The sequence below is a fragment of the Rhinopithecus roxellana genome, chromosome 16 (genome assembly GCF_007565055.1).
Source record: "Rhinopithecus roxellana isolate Shanxi Qingling chromosome 16, ASM756505v1, whole genome shotgun sequence".
NCBI lineage: Eukaryota > Metazoa > Chordata > Mammalia > Primates > Cercopithecidae > Rhinopithecus > Rhinopithecus roxellana.
This window is the reverse complement of record NC_044564.1, coordinates 65,209,582-65,226,264: the sequence shown is the minus strand read 5'-3', so window position 1 is coordinate 65,226,264 and position 16,683 is coordinate 65,209,582. Positions and strand designations below refer to the sequence as shown.

At 37.2% G+C, this 16,683-nt stretch overlaps 1 long non-coding RNA gene across 1 annotated transcript in view; it reads right to left on the bottom strand.

The window, feature by feature from the left end:
- Window positions 1–16,003, bottom strand: part of LOC115894029 — a 54,079-nt gene extending 38,076 nt beyond the window's left edge. Inside the window, exon 1 of the long non-coding RNA XR_004054085.1 lies at window positions 15,913–16,003. This is a non-coding gene — a long non-coding RNA (uncharacterized LOC115894029). The remainder of the gene's footprint in view (window positions 1–15,912) is intronic.
- Between the last annotated feature and the right edge of the window lie 680 nt (window positions 16,004–16,683).

Genomic DNA, 16,683 nt, shown 5'->3' with positions numbered 1-16,683 from the left:
CTCAGGGAAATAAGTCAGGGATGAAGTAGAAAAATCTAAATCAAGGTACATTATGAAATCTGACCAATGTTGTAGGTAACCAGAGTTCAGTCTAGATGGCTCCCTTCAAGAATCATGTAGAATGCTCCCCAGAATTATCTTCCCAGATGAGAAAAAGGGGAGCATTTATCCACAGCCCCTCATCTCCAATTGGTCAAGGGTTGCCCGTGCCATGTTACCCTCCTTGAACAAGTGAGCACGTGCATGTACCAAGATGACTATGAGGGATAACCCTCAGAAGGGCAGAGAATCCCCTGTGCAGACTAGAGATGCGAAGTACAACTAAACTGAAGTGCTGTTAGACTGGAGATGCAAAGTAACTAAATTGAAGTGTCGTTAGTTGATGCCTATGTGAATCTGACTGCTGCAGGGAAGTATGAAATAAGAAAGAGCTGAGAAGATATGAGCTGGAACTCAAGAGCTATGTATACTTCCCTACCCACTTTATCCAAAATAGCACCCCATCCCTACCCTGTCACTCCCTACACTCCCTGCCCCATTATTAGCACTACATGCATTCACTTGCTTATGGGCTCAAAGTTCTCCCCTATGAGATTATAAGCAGAATGACATCAGGAGCTTAGTGTATTTTGTTCATTATAGTATTCTGAATTTCTGCAATGGTGTCTAATGTATAGTAACAACTAATTATGGAAAGAACGGTACAGTATCTACAAACTGGTGTGTGTGTGTGTGTGTGTGTGTGTGTGTGTGTGTGTGTGTGACGGGTGTGTGGTAGGGAAGAAAAAGAAAGAGGAGGAGAAATATCTAAGTATCAGGCTGTCCTTATACAGTCAAAATATAAGGGTGGTTTCCCCCATTGACGTATCTGCCCATCCAACTTTTCTTACAATTCAGGATGCTGTCTTTCCCCTAAAGTGAAGTTAAACTACAACAGGTGTCAACAGAAAGCCTGTTATGCACTAGATTAGTGGTTCTCCAATGCTAGCATGCATCAGAAACACCTGAAGCACTTGCTAAAACACAGTGTGCTGAGCGCCCAGATTTGTCAGGGGCTTCAGAATGTGCATTTGTAACAAATGACACTGAAGCTGCTGGTCTAGGCACCACATTTTGGAAATGAATACATTAGACCATTCTTGTAGCCTCTTGCAGTGGGTATCTTGCCCATTACATAGCCTGCCCCAGGACTGGTAAGACCCAAGGGAAGAAGCAGGTTTGTTTCACATAGGCTGCTACAAAGTTCAGTACAGCTCTGCTTTGTTGGAGAATTTACAAGGTCACCATTCAACATGGGATTTACTTACTACATTCAGCTAATCCCAATGAAGAGTTCAGGCCTGTTTAAGAGCTCTCTTTACAGTCAATACTAGAACCATATTTTTTAAATAAACCATATCTTTCTTTAATTGGCGTGTCTGAGTAGAAGCAGAAAAACAGGATATGCAGACCAGAGTAACAACAGTGAAAATCTCAGAAAACATGAGGAAAATGAAAAAAGGCAATCCCAATTTAGGGGCAGGGCTCTTTTATGCTTGACAACTTTGGAGGAATCAAACAGATTTCCTTTGAAGAGAGGAAGAAATCTCAAGACAAATAATTAGCTCTCCATTCTACAGGAAAAGGTAGTTTTCACTACTGGCAGCAGCTGGCTGCTACTATTGCTTTTAACACCATAGTTCTCAATCAAAACCAGTTGCCAGGCTGGGCACGGTGGCTCACACCTGTAATCCCAGCACTTTGGGAGGCCAAGGTGGGTGGATCATGAGGTCAGGAGTTCGATACCAGCCTGGCCAACATGGTGAAACCCTGTCTCCTCTAAAAATATAAAAATTAGCTGGGTGTGGTGGCGGGTGCCTATAATCCCAGCTACTCAGGAGGCTGAGGCAGGAGAATCATTTGAACCCTGAAGGCAGAGGTTGCAGTGAGCTGAGATGGTGCCATTGCACTCCAGCCTGGGTGACAGCGTGAGACTCTGAAAAAAAAAAAAAAAAAAAAAATCCTGCCAGCTGCGCTGATTTCACTGGGTGATTTGGCGACAAAATCAGATGTGAGAGACAGCAACGCAGTGTGTTAATGGTGGGTCTATGACATTGCTTTCCACAGTGGCCATTTAGGAGGTGGAAGAGATACAGGATGTTATTCCAGAAAATTAAACATCTCATACCCTGCCATGCCCTCCCACACATTCCACCACCTTAGATAAATTTGGCTTTATTTTATTTTACCGTATTTTTTACTTAGCCTTGACATGAAACTCAATTAGCCATATTTTAATAGGGTCTATTTCTGGGTTAGGTTTCACTAGTGTTAGTATTTTTCAACAACAAATGCTGTTTATGATTCCATGAATAGAAAGTCTCTGATGGCACAAGATTAACAAAGCTAATTATTAGGGAATATAAAATTAATTTACTAGCGATTTAGCCCACTAGCTAATCTACCAGAGAGTTGAATCTCTCTCTAGCTAGGGCAGTTTTTATTCCTATTGGTTATGATAAACTTGGGAATTTCCTTCAAAGGTTATTCTAATTCCAAAAACATCTTCTGAGCCTTTTTTATTCTGAAATTCTGGTGAAATTGTGCATCACTTTGTATACCAAGGGTTTGAAATTAGAGTTATTTACTAAGCCTTTTTAAGCAAAAATATACTTATAAGATGCATATTTGAAGATATCTATATATAATATAGATATATAGAAACAATATACTATATAGTTATAAATGCTATAAAGATGCAGCATGAAGATGCAATTCTCAACCAATGACCTTTCAGCCAAACTGGAACTTTTACATATAGCCCTTGCAATTATCCTCTGAAATCTCTGTCAATTCTTTAAGGCTTGTCTCACTTTCAGAATTTTATAAATAAGTATTATTACCCCCTTTAAATATAAAAAAAGCAAATAAAACTGTAAACTCGGTATATTTTTAGAATAATATCTAGAATTCTCTGTTAGGCTTTATCATGTAGCAAATTCCCAGACAATCAAACCTAAAATTTTGCAAGACTTATACTTATTTTTTACCTATCTATTTACATTTTCCAACAAAATATTCTCTGGAGAAGTCTCTTTATTTGTATTCTTTAATATAACAGTATTGCTTGATTTCATGTGATCACAGCCTTGCCTTAACAGAATTTGCCTATATGGGGACTGTCCAGTCTTCAGTTCTAGTTGCAGATGTGCCCTCACAAGCCCTTACTGCATTCTTTTATTTCCTCCTGTTCCCACACTGAAACTGAGCTGCTCACTTGTTCCAAGCAGGGAATGACAAAATACAAACTTCCTTAGTCAACTGCTGGGGAATGACTATCTTTAATTGAAAGTGCATTTATAAAATTGGAGACCTTTTGAAAACTCTGAAACCAGGCTTGGGTTGGCATGGTGGAATCCCCAGAGGTACTGCCAGAATTATGCCATGTGAAATCTCACCAGGCAGCCTCTCCCAGGTGACACAGGGTCTAAGGGGTGCCCCCCAACAAGCATTAGAATCCGTTGAGATGTGAAGAAAATAAAAATATGCACTCTGAACACTAATGCAACCCTCTAGTTAAACATACACAAGATCTTTTTCAATATTAAGCAAAATGCATGGACATTTAGTCTACTTCAGTGTAAACCCCCACATCTCAGAACCATTAACACTGAAGTGGTGTCTAAGGACCTATACAAAACAACTCTGGAAAATGCTTCTTGTGCAAAAAAGCAACTCTCAAAGCAGGATAGCAGAGCTCTACCGTTTCATTATTGTTGGTTTTGTGCTCACTTTGGCAATAAATAAGAAGCAAATTGCAAATTGAATACTTCTAAGACTCGATTTTTTTCTGTGTGCTTGAAGAACCTAACCAGTTTACAATAAATAAAAACTCGTGTATGTGTGTGTGTGTGTGTGTGATTTACTCATTAGATACGTAAGTAGCTGGTGGCTTCTCATTGCACATTTAGAAGCCATAGGGTAATATTGCATCACCAACCACTGTAACACATCATGAATCCTGTTGTTGCACTGCATTGCGAGCCCTCATTGCTTATATCCAATTCCACAGCACTGTGCATCTGGTTCACAGGGCCTCATAGCCTTCTTCTCTACCTCAATGTGGCCAGGACTCTTTGGTGTGGGTGAGTCTCCTCTAACATAATGGATTCTGGAGAAGCAGTCAAGTGAATAAAAGGGGATACAATTCAGAAGTGGCTTTTGTCTGCACACTACAGAATCTTCATGGAGCCAATCAAAATTTTAAGAATAACTTTAGAAATGCCCCTTTCTTTGGGGTTCCTATATATTCTTAGGTAATTTCCAGAAAAAGTAAGACTGCTATAATGTTTGCAGAAGGAAGAATTTTCAGCCATGGACAAAAATTAAAATTTCTGGTAACCAGAGAGAATTGGGTGGCACTGGGGAGTTTGGAAGTAAACGGAAGTTAAGTTTGAAGGTTTAATAAATTATCTAGATAGCAAAAACACATATAAACTTTGTTTTTACTTAATAACATATATTTGGCCTTAATGAGTCAATGGGGCTGATAAAGGAGACAAAAGCCATAGGAATTGTGGCTTTGATTTCAGACTCTAGTTTCCGGAGATAACAAAGGGTAAATTTTCCAGGTCCTGAGTTTCTCATCTTAGGATCTCAACTTAAGGAAAGTCGACCAGAAACCTCCAAGTTTCCTTCCAGCTTTCAGATTCCATAATTACAACTTAAATAAATTTATGATTCTGCTGCCACGATTTCAGGGCACCAACACTGATTTATCTGAGAATCAAAAGTAAGAGAATAGAAAACATGTGTTCTACCTCATTTTTCTTTACTCCTTAATATTATGGTAGGTCCATGGCTCTAAGAATACTTATAGGATCTTCAGTTTACATGTCCATTCAACAAGACAAGATACGTCTTGCAGAATAACTATTCTTTTTCTGTTACTGCATCATGTCACTGTATCTATAAAATATTGTGGTAGAATCATGTCATACAGTGAAATGCAGTGACACATGAAAAGGTTCTTTGCTTAGTTTGGGTCACTCTAGCTATCCAGGTTGTTGCTATATAATCCCCCAACCCAACCGCATCATTGCACCATCCTAGGCTTTAACCACTCATTAGGAACCTGGTCTTTGAATTTGAATACAAACTGTATAAACAGCAATAACGAGCAAAATGAGGCAGATTCATGGGCCTCATTAGTTGCTAATCCTGATCAATGACAGGCTCTACTATGTGACTTAAATATTTCTTCTTCTAGATAGATGTTAATAGGAAAATAAACAATATTATTCTTGAGCAGTGCAATAATTGTGTATTTAAATGTGCATATATGGTCTGTATATACTAAGTGAATAAATATTAAATGCCTACTACATTCAAAGCATACCTGAATCTATTAAAATGTTACAACGTTTTTCTTCACCTACAAAATATCATTCAATATCATTTAATCAACCAGCTACATGTCTATCTTAATTGCAGACAAAGACTTTCTGGACAAACTGTCACTTTCTTATTCTCTTGACACACATCAAGTGGGCGTTTCCCATGAAGTGTGCCTAAACCTGCTGGGCCCATGGTGGAACTTGTGCTTAGAGGAGCACACGCTGTTGTTCAGAAGCATGAACACCTAATATTGCAAACTATTCTGCCATATACACACATAATACACACACCACACGAAACTCAACATCTCACTCTGAACATTTTTACGTCATTGCCATGTTGCAGAACACATTCTGTTTCTCCACATTTTAATTCTGAACTACAGCTAATGAAGCGCCTGCTTTCTTCCTGGCAGCAGCACAATCCAGATGTGCAGCCCCATGGAGGGAATTGCTCCAACAGTGTCATCTGGGTATCACCTTCCACTGTCTGGTTTCCTCAGTAGATCCCAATGTGGCGATGCTCTGTATCATCCCAATTTCAATGACTTTCACACCATTCTCCCAGAAATGTGAGAAATTTGTTCCTTATATGTCTCAAAACTGAGACGGAGCAAATCACAGGTACAATTAATTGTCACTTTTAAATAATTGAGAAAAGGAAAATCATTTTCCCTACTTTTGTGTGTGGTAGTATGTTCTATTCTTATATCAAGGTTTGGGCTGAGTGCCTGTAGGCAGATGCATAAGCTGCTCTGGACTGAAGCTGAATTCTTAATTATTTTGCTCTAGGTTGAAATCACACATGTTTGTGTGTAATAGCCCCACCACGGGTTCCTCTTAGACAAAAGAGCCATTGTTTGTGGCTTAGGCCCTGCAGTCTTTTGAGCTTCTGTGGTTCTAGGCAGAAATAGTAATTCAATCAGTTCAACTATACACAAAATAGGAAGTGATTCTGTCAAATTTCTCTGTTTCAGACATATTCAACCCTTATTTGAAACCATTTTGCCCAGTTTTCATGGAGGCTGTATTTTAATGGCTTGCATTACTTGGATATTATATAAAGGCAAAGCCCTGATTTTCTCTAATAGCTTTGATATTAAAGAAGCAATTCCCATATGATTTTACCAAATCAATTGTCCTACATCTTCATGGCTGCTATAGCTAATGGGCCATAGTTACTCCAAATATCTTTGAAAATTCTTTGAAAAAGGAAATAAAAGAAGGGCAAAAGAAGGATGTTTCAGAACAAATTGGTGCAGTAACTGAATGACACTTCCTTAAAAGTACACTGGTGTTATTCTTATGATCCCAGGAACAGCATCTCCTATACTTTCTCTTGTTGTCTTGGTGCCAAGTTGTTTCAAAACAGTGTGATGTTGCTACAGATGGAGTCTATCACTACTTTCTAATATTCTTCACCATTAAAGTAGATGGTAAGATTTACTGAACACTAAAGGTATGCATAGTCTGGTGGGTAGATTCAATGGTGTGGTATTTCTCGGCTCTTCGATGTTCACTGTTACATGCGATTTGGAGAAGATACTGACTATCCTAACAGTGAATAGTCAGTCAATCAATGGGACAGATGTGATCAGAAGCTTTAAATTTTCCTTTTTCCCTGTCAATAGCTAATTCTAGGGTCTCAAGCAAGGTACTTAACTTCTCTTTGTCTCATAATTCTTGTCTGTTAAAGAGGTTAGTATTCACCATATTTTTTAACATCCAAATTCATTTACTAAATAGAAATGCTTACATATAAAGCAGATGAAAGTAATTCAGATATTAGTGTTCATTTTCTAAGTTCAAATTCATATGGTTGACTGGCCCTCCAGCAACTCCTAGGACCATATAGACAAGAGAACCTCACTCTAGGTGTGATGAAATCTTCAAATGATGCTGGATCTCTGAAGATTTTATACTGCTGCCTTATCTGCACTGCATCTCCAACTTCTGAGATTTTTACAAGAGAATGAAACCTTTAGTTTTTAAGCCACAGTTATTTAGATTTTATTTCCATGCAGCTGAATCTAATCCTAATTAAACAAGTTGTGTTCCCCTGCAAAAAAGCTGAATTACCTTTCCTATTTTTATAAGAAGTGTCAGGAAGGGAGTCCTGCATTGAAAGTAACTGAGACTAGAGGGATTAGATGATTTTCTGTGCAAACTTATCTTCCTTACGCTTCTTTTTGTCAACTGTACCACTGAAGGTCTTACATATTTGCAATGGTAAAAAAATCAAACTAATACTCACTTGTCCAGGGCTTAGAGAAGAAAGGGAAGATGTAGAATTGAGAAAAGAGAAGGAAGATAGTGAATGCTTACAAAGGAAACAAATTATATATCATTGATTGGGGACTTTCAAGGTCATACAATATATCCAATGCCTAATTCCCTGTAGACTTTACACTCCACCCTAGTGTAGCAGGTAGGAAGGGTTAGATGTGCAGAAATATGTATTACTCATCCCATTTTACCCATGCTCAAAATAAATGTATAAGCTAGTGGGGTAGATAAGCTCAGAAAGAAATACATGCCAATACTTTATCCCTCCCAAATTGGTTAACCAGTCTCTACTGGAACATTTTCTGTGATCTGCTCTCATTAGCCTCTGCCTCAAATGTACAGGTAGTGTTGATTGGTTTCTCTATCCAAAATAGCACTCCACCACTTTATCCTTTTCTCTTTATAGCACTTAGCTCCTCCTGACATATTGCGTATTTTTGTTCCTCTATTTATTGACTCCATACTCCTCAGCTACAAATGAAAGCTCTATAAGAGCAAAAACTTTATTTTGTCCACTGCTTTATTTACTGTGCCTAGAAAAATACCTGGTACATAATAGGTATACAATAAATATTTACTGAATAGATCAATTTTTAAGAAATTTATTTTTACTATTGTGCCCAAACACGCCATGATTATTTAAGTTTATTTCACTTCGATTTATAGCTGGATTCATTTTGTGTTGTATTTCACTTTATGATAGTGAAAGAAAGCTATTTACATCTCATGCTAATATCTTGACAGTGAAATCAGATGCCAAATGGCAACTTCTTTGTATTAATCCTTGATAAGTATGCTAAAATCACATCAAATATCTTTAATGCCTTTTCCATATGACAGCTTGTCAATTACTGGGAGACAGTTATCATATCCAACTGTACTATACCTCACCAATATTCTCTTATTCAAACTAAAAGTCTGCAGTTCCTTAAACCATTTTTCATATGGCTTATCATGTCTCTTCATTATTCTTGTTACTTCCATTCAGTTGTGCCCTAATTTGTCAAAACCCATTTTGAAACGTGGTGCTCAGTCTTGAATGTAATGCTCCAGTTGAATTTTGTGTAGTATAGTGTAGAACAAGATCTCAACTCCTTTCCCCACATTTCTATTAATGTCTCCTAAGAGACACTTACTTCTACTCTTAAGTCATGTTTTCCTCTTTTTTATATCTTAAATATTATAAAATATTTTTTGAATATAAAAATGATAACAGTTGGTTCAGTCCAATCTCTACCAGCTAAGCCAGGAGGAGGCAGCTGAATCCTGAAGGGCAGAGAAAAGCAAGCCTGGGGGAAGCAGGAAATAACTAGCCAGCCCAGAAAGGTCTCCTGGTGGGAAGGAGGAAACTGTCTGCTGCACACGGTGTAATCGTTTGCAAATTATGATGTCTTCTACAAACACATCTTCCAATAAGAAATGAGGCTGTTCATTCAATACTGACAAGTGTTTAAGGCTATCTCCACAAGATACCAAAACATCTGGAAGAAGAGAGGTGGAAATCACCCAGATGTTTGAGGAATGATAGGGTTGATATTGCAGCTAGTTGCAGCTGCCGTAGTCCTTTTTGGCATTTTTACAAGATCTCATTGAACTTCTTATGTTTCTTCAACATACCAGTTTTATAATATGTGTGCACATGCATGCATGCGCGCGCACACACACACACACACAGAAAGACAGAGAGAAGTTGTGATAGATTTCCGTAGCTTTTCTAACAGAAGGGAAGGATTTAGATGTATACCTTCAGGGCATATACATTAAGGAAACACATTAGCGTGAAAATACTATTTATACTTGAAAGATGCAATACAATTTGGATTTTCATTTGTCAGTGTCTTTGAACGTTCAGAACTTCTCTTATACCAGAAACATGTTGGTTCCCATGATGACAAATATCAAGTGCCTGTTTCTAGCACTTTCAGCTTTCGTTTTGTCAATTGTCTCATCTGCAGCTGCCTGATCTCTAAGGTTCTCTAAGCTGTGTTCCATGATTCTGGGAGTCCATAACACAGAATCGTGATCTGTCGCTACTGTGGTTATGGCTTTTTATATAAATCTAACACCTAGGGAGAGTTCATACAATGAAATATTAAATTAAATATTTAAATTATGTTCTTCCACAGCATTCCCATTAGTTGAAGAACGACAGGAAAAAAGAGAGACCACAAAGAATGATATATGGGTCTGTTTCCATAAATAAATTTTTCTGTCAAAACTTATATAGATTCCCTTTATCTTACACTCTAAGTTATAGTGAGTTTTCTGTTGGGAAAGAGACAGATCACAGTGGCTAACTGCAGGATTTTTTTTTTTTTTTTTTTGGGCCATAAAAAATCATACTATGATAATAAGGAATATTTCTAATGCCACTGAGGAATGGAAAGTAAAATGAACATATTGCTTTGAATTAAAATGTGGAAATTTATAGCACCACCTATTGGTTTCAAAATAAATATTATTTTTTTCTAGTTTTAGTAACTATAAAGAATAGTATAAAGATGCATTATTATTATTTTGAGACATATGAAGATTAATTATTTTTAGTTCCTTTTGAAGCTATGAAAACTTTTAAAGCAAAACTCATATTCAGGAGATATGCCAACATGACTTTTTAAACTAATATAAATTAAAGCTGTTATATGCCAGGGAAGTAAAATAGAATTGGGATTTTTATGAACACATTACTTGTGCCATGTTATATAAAAATTTTCAAAACTCCTTTTGATTGCTGTTCCTAAACTGGTGATGTGGTTGGGCTCCGCTTTTTCTAGGGTCCAAGTGCAACAGAGGAGTTAGAATACATCTGGTCTTTAATTCCTCCATTCATGTCTTCTTCCCCTAAAATCTGGAGAAGATGCTGAAAATCTCTCACTAAAATAAACTCTCATAGCATTGGCTATTTTAGATTCTCATTCAGATAGTCCTTACCCTTTTATTTAGTCCAACTTCTATTACAACGAAGGAGCTAGTGCAGGAATCTTGAAACAGTGTCCTCTCCGCTGCGCTTTCAGCCTGTACCCGTCTGCATCTTTTTCCAGAATGCATGACCCCTCCCAGAGAACAGGGGAGGAAAGAGCCATTCTTTCCCTTTCCCACACGTTAGGAAGCATATGGACAATACTTTATGGAAACTCCCTTCCCCACCCTCGGGAGAATTGAGTTTATGAAAGGATCACTTTCTGTAATAGAGCTTATAAACACATTTGTCTCTCTGACTCTAATTCTTTTACATGAATTATTTTTAAAATCAAGTTGCCCTTTTTTCAAAACTTGAAGAGAAGTAGAGGCCTTGAGGCCATCAAACATGACATCCTGGCCCTAATATGTGCAGTAGCCAAATGATCTGGAAAACTGAGCACTATACAGAGTCCCCCTAAATAGAAATTGAAGGGAAAATGATCTCCTTTAGAGCCCACATTAAACACAGGTTTCAAATGGTTTCTTTTCATTTAACCAAATACTCACTTCTCCAGAATGTTAACAGGCATTAAAATACGAAGGATGACTAAATGTGAAAGCAGAGGAAAAGAAACAAAACAACATAAAAATAAGACTGGACTCTAACAATCACAATCACAAGAAATTAGATTATCAGAATTGTTAGGCTGAACTATATAAATGACATTTTTGTAAGTCAAAAATGTCAAACTGTAAATGTCACACATAGTTCAATCTAATATTAAGTGAAGATAAAAAGAATTCAATTATGTTCAGAAACAAAAATGAAAGATACAGAGAAAAGAGTCAACAATGCCAAACGTGATCATAGAGTGATAGTTAGCATTTTAGGCTTTCTTAACCAAAACTGTCAATGTGGCTCACCTTAGTTCCCTTATGACCTGCCTGGTGCTAATTTCTAATCATGGGCACTTGACTGGACTTTCACTCCAGTGCACTGCTTCTCACCCAGTTTCTGATGGGTAGTTCAAAAATTTCTGTGTTTAAGAACTACCTGTATTTAATGTAACAGAATTTCAAGATGGGATCTATGATCTTCTTTGGGGATTAAAAATAATTGCTTTTTTTTTTTTTTTTTTTTTTTTTTAGATTCTAAGAAGGTTAGGAACATCCACAGCCTGATTAGACTCGGAATCCTTCAAGACCCATCTCATTTTATACTTCCCCATATTCTAAACAGGCTTCCCACTAAGCAGCCTTCACATCCTCCCTGCGGGTCTTACTCGCAGAGCAAGCCATAATAACAAGCTTCCATGCCCTGGCTGGCTTTTTGGCTCAATGGGACAGTTCTGCTGCCAAATCCTGCTTCTAGGGCTGCATGGGTTTATCCTTACATGCACCTTAGTGGCATGCTCTATTTTGTCTCATCTGAGCTCAGGTTCATTTTCTAAGTCCTCTGGTTGCTCTTCGGGTAACAAAATGTCTACCTCTGGAAGGAAAGAAACCCCTAATATATTTTTGCTTTTTGCCCTGAAAAAATCTTATTGTTGTGCACGTGGAAAGAAGCATGTTCAGTAATAAAAGAAGGAAAGGATGGGTCAGTTGGGACTTTTAGAGACAGTCCAGATGAAATTCAAAGAGAGAACTGCCGCGACGGTTTTTGAGAAAACTGGAAGATGTTAGTTTCGAAACCTACAGCCCGTAATCTGGACTCAGCTAAAACATACCAAAAAGCTTAGCTCAGACCTGCAAGGTTCACTTACTCTAAACATCAAACAAGGAAATATACAAGATTTGCTCTTTCTCTCTCTTCAATAAAGTACATTTTATGAAGTAGAAACTGGGGAACACAAATCGTTTTATGGAGTAAGAACTAGTACTTTAAAATGAGAAATATGTGTGGGGATAGTATTTATTTTTGTATGCATAAATACAAACACATGCACTGATTATTAATATTTACATACACATACACGTATGGTAATAATTGCCTCTCAGAAAGTGGTTTCAATCTAGAAACAATTGGCAGACAAAGAAAGGAAAACTGAGAACGGTCCAGTCTACAAAACTATCCCAGAGGACAACCTTCCCAACAATAGGGAGACTGATAGCATAATAATCGCCATAAAAATAATGTGGGGGAGGGGAATTAGAAGATTCTTTAGCATGTTTATGGATTCACAGGAAAGATTTTAGAAACTTAATTCTTTGCAAATCAAAGTTTATTTATGTGTGCAAAAATAGATTGACAGTTTCAAGTGAAGGTTACGTGGGTGTCAGAGTCTTGGCAACTAGTGATAACTGCAACTTTTGGGTGTGTGTTTGCTAGATGGGGAGAGAAAAAGACAGACAGAAAGCCCTCCCTCCTGAAAAGATATTCCCACCACAAACATGCCACTGTCCACTACAGAGTATGTTTTGTTATGTCTGTGAAGGATTCGGGTTGATTTCCATCCCCGTACAATACGCGCCATGGAATATTTACATGTTTGGGTACATCAACAAAGAAAAAAAACAAAACAAAACAAAACAAAACAAAAAGACGCACACACAACACACACACAAAATGGGATTGTGCCCCTTTGTTTTGCATTTTCTGTAACCCAGATTGCGGTAATTATCTCCCTGGCTTTAGAAGCCTTTTCTTTCATTCTAAAGGCAGTTTTTGGAATCACGTTACACTTAACTCAGTTTAACAAATAAAAGTAGTCTGGCAAAATGGCACCATGTGCTTTCCACAAATATTTGTGGTATAGGCAAGCTCTCAATGTTTTTATTATGTCCAAGGTTCTTTGGTTTTAAAGCAAGTGGAATAATGTAAAGAAGGAAGAGAAGCACGAATTTGGGAACTGGGTGTGTGTTGGATGCACTTTGCAAAGCTTTCTGTGCCAGAGAGCGAACGAGGGAAAAGACACATTTTAAAAATAACTGGGGGAATAAAAAGAGCAAAAAAGGTTTGGAGGCATTTAGCAGAGCACAGTTTACCCTGGCGTGAGCTACAGGCTAATGATAGAATAATAACATTTGGCGCTGAAGCCCCGAGAGGCTGACAATGCGCTCACTGTAGCCTGTGCGCTTCACACATTTGCCGGGTTCTGTAGTCAGGACAAAGAATTGTAGAACAGAGGCAAAGTAAAGAAGGGGGTGAAAGAGAGAGTCTGCACTCAAGTTTACTGTAATATAAATATACATACACTGTGCTACAGATGTTCCTCATTGGCAAAGGCTGGCACGTAATTACGCTATGCGCTTCATAATATTTTAATGAGCCTTTTCTCCAAATAGCAACGAAAATGAACAATAAGAAGCTCTTAGGGAGGGAAAGTTGGTGTTGTTTTTGTCCCTGGGAAAAAAAAAATTCTCATAATAGGTTCCATTAGAACGGCAGAAAAAAACACTGGTCTGGGTTTAAAAATATTTAATTGAATCTAAAATATGGTTTCTGAAGCTAGTTTTTTTTTTTTTTCCTTCAACTTTAGCAGTTCATTAAGGCTAAAGGAATAACAAAACAGGGGTAACAGTGTAATACTGGTTGACTGCTTTTCTCCCTGCTCTTCTTTCTCTTTTTAGGAAAAAGAAAAAAATAAAACCTTAAGTGGAACCCCTGCAACCATGCTGTTAATATATTGTGCCAATTAAAGTCTTGAAATAAATAACAAACCACTTAATATGTGTTGTAAATGTCGTGCTGATATAAGTATTGTTACGCATAGATTACATCTCTTCAGGGGATGGATGACTGGATCCTCAATGCAAGTTGTCTCTTTGTGTATGTGTGCCCGTGTGTGTTTCCTATTGTTATTTTTTAGTTTGCTATAGGGTAAATTCCAAATACAGAATAGAGTCGAAGTTTGAGATCTGCAAGAATACAGCAAGTTTTTAGCATTACTACTCCTGCAAAGAAAATAATTATTTTTGACCATGCTCAGTATTTCACTTTTTAAAAAACCATTTCTATAGCAAAATTATTGTAGACATCTTATTCTGATTTCTAAAGAACTCTTTCAATGGGATTTTTGCACAGACATTTTTTATATTAGGATGAGCTGAATGAGAGTTTTGTATTTGGACATGTGAGTAAAAATATTACAATTACAACAATAACAAAGAAATAATAACCTCTGGATACTGTCTGAGGAAGGAAAACCAAATTTCCACATAGAAAATATTTTGTATTGGGGTATGGAGCATAAATATTATCTCACTAATTTGTGGATGATAAATATTGGTTGTTATTCAAAAGTTTTAGCTCTCATGTGCAAATCCTATCATTTATGAAGTTTGATGTTTTTATTACTGAGACAGTATCTCCTACTCTTCTCCCCTTTTTGTGAATCCCACTGTGGCATGTGAATAAAGTAAATGTGCAGGTAAATTCTCATTTCAGGGTCTCCAACAGGTCACTAGGCTTAAATAACTCAAATTTGTTTCACCTTTTGCATTTTTAATGTGAGGAAGTGACAAATAGAAAAAGTGGACCCCCAGGATATAGTCATGTGAAATAACTCATAGAAAAGTTCCTGAAATATCATTTAAAGACAGTTTAATTGCCAACCTCTTCTGTATCCATCCTTCTTCAGAATGTAAAATTACATTAATAGGGAAGACTGGAGGCCATTACAAAACTCACCATGCCCTCAAAATCAGAATTAAAATTAAGATGAATTATGATGAGTACAGTTGAGTGTCAAGTTTATTTCAACTTCAATATTTTTCAAAAATGCATACTCTATGCATGACTGTTTTGTTAACTTAATTGGTCAGAATATGTTAACAAACTGAGTATTGCTCACTCCTTCCCCTAGAAATGCCCTCTATGTGGTAGTTTTAACGTATACACAGAAATGGATTAATTTTTTAAAAAAGATTTGTACATAGCTAACTACATGAAAGGTATAAAATGGGCATGTGTGGTTTTTGATGAATTTTTGGTTTCTAATCAATAATCTAAAGATGTAGACTTTTTTAAAAAGTAAAGCAGATTAACAGGAATAAGTTACGCTATGTGTGGGCAGAATTAAACAACATGTAACATATCCGTGTACTTAAAAGGATGGACTCAGTAGTTGGATTACATGAAATCAAATCCTAGTTATGCCCAATAGCTCTGTGAGCTTGGGCAAGTCACTCAATCTCACCCTATGTCTGTTTATCCAACTGTAAAATAGGAATAATGATAATACCTCCCTCATACTCTTATGAAAAGAACTATATGAATTCATAAATAAAAAGCACTTAAAACAATGGCTGGTGTATCATAAGTACTCAAAAAAGATTTACTACCATAATAATCAACATCATATTATTATCTAATACATCTAGTATGTTACTAGTAGATCTTTCTGCTTACCAGTTGACCCAGGATCTAGAAGTCCTGGATTTCAGATGCAGCTTCCCCACTGATCAACTGGCTCTGTGATCTTCATTTAGCCATAGTTTCCTGCTTTCTCTACCTATAAAATTAGGGAAAGTTGAAAGATTATTTCTAAGTCTGGTTGTTTATTATAACATAAATATTTAAAAGTAATTCAAAAGTTCCCTGAAGACGTCTATTGGTACTACAAAGAAAAAAGTGACATGGAGGAACTGAAGACCAGGGCAGAAGAACTGAGAAGCGTGAAAGTTGTTTCAACATCTCATGTTGGAGAGAATTTTGCCTCCTACATGTAAGGCCACTATGTCTGGTCAAGGTGCCACAGCATGAAATACTGGGGCCACCATACAGCTGAGTGTCACTATGTTCTAAGGCTGAGTTTACAATCCCTAGTCGCAACTCCTCGCTCTCTCAGAACAGCTGTGACTAAGAGTTCTGCAGTTCCAACCCTGGTTTGTGACAGACCACAGATGTGTGTTCAGGGATATATGGCTTCCTCTCTCTAGACAATCAACCTTCTTGGCTCTCCAGAGTATTTTAATCCCTTCCATAGAATTAAATTAATCTTTTTTTTTTTTTTTAAACCAAGGCACAGTAGTGCATGGTGTTTTCTCTTGGGAGCTGAAGTTATGCCTTTCCCCTGCCTACTGTCCTCAATATCAACACCATTCAGAACGAAGTGCTTCTCAGCTGAAGTCTTTGCAGAAGTAAAATACCCAGGCACTACAAAGGTTCTCTAGCACCAAA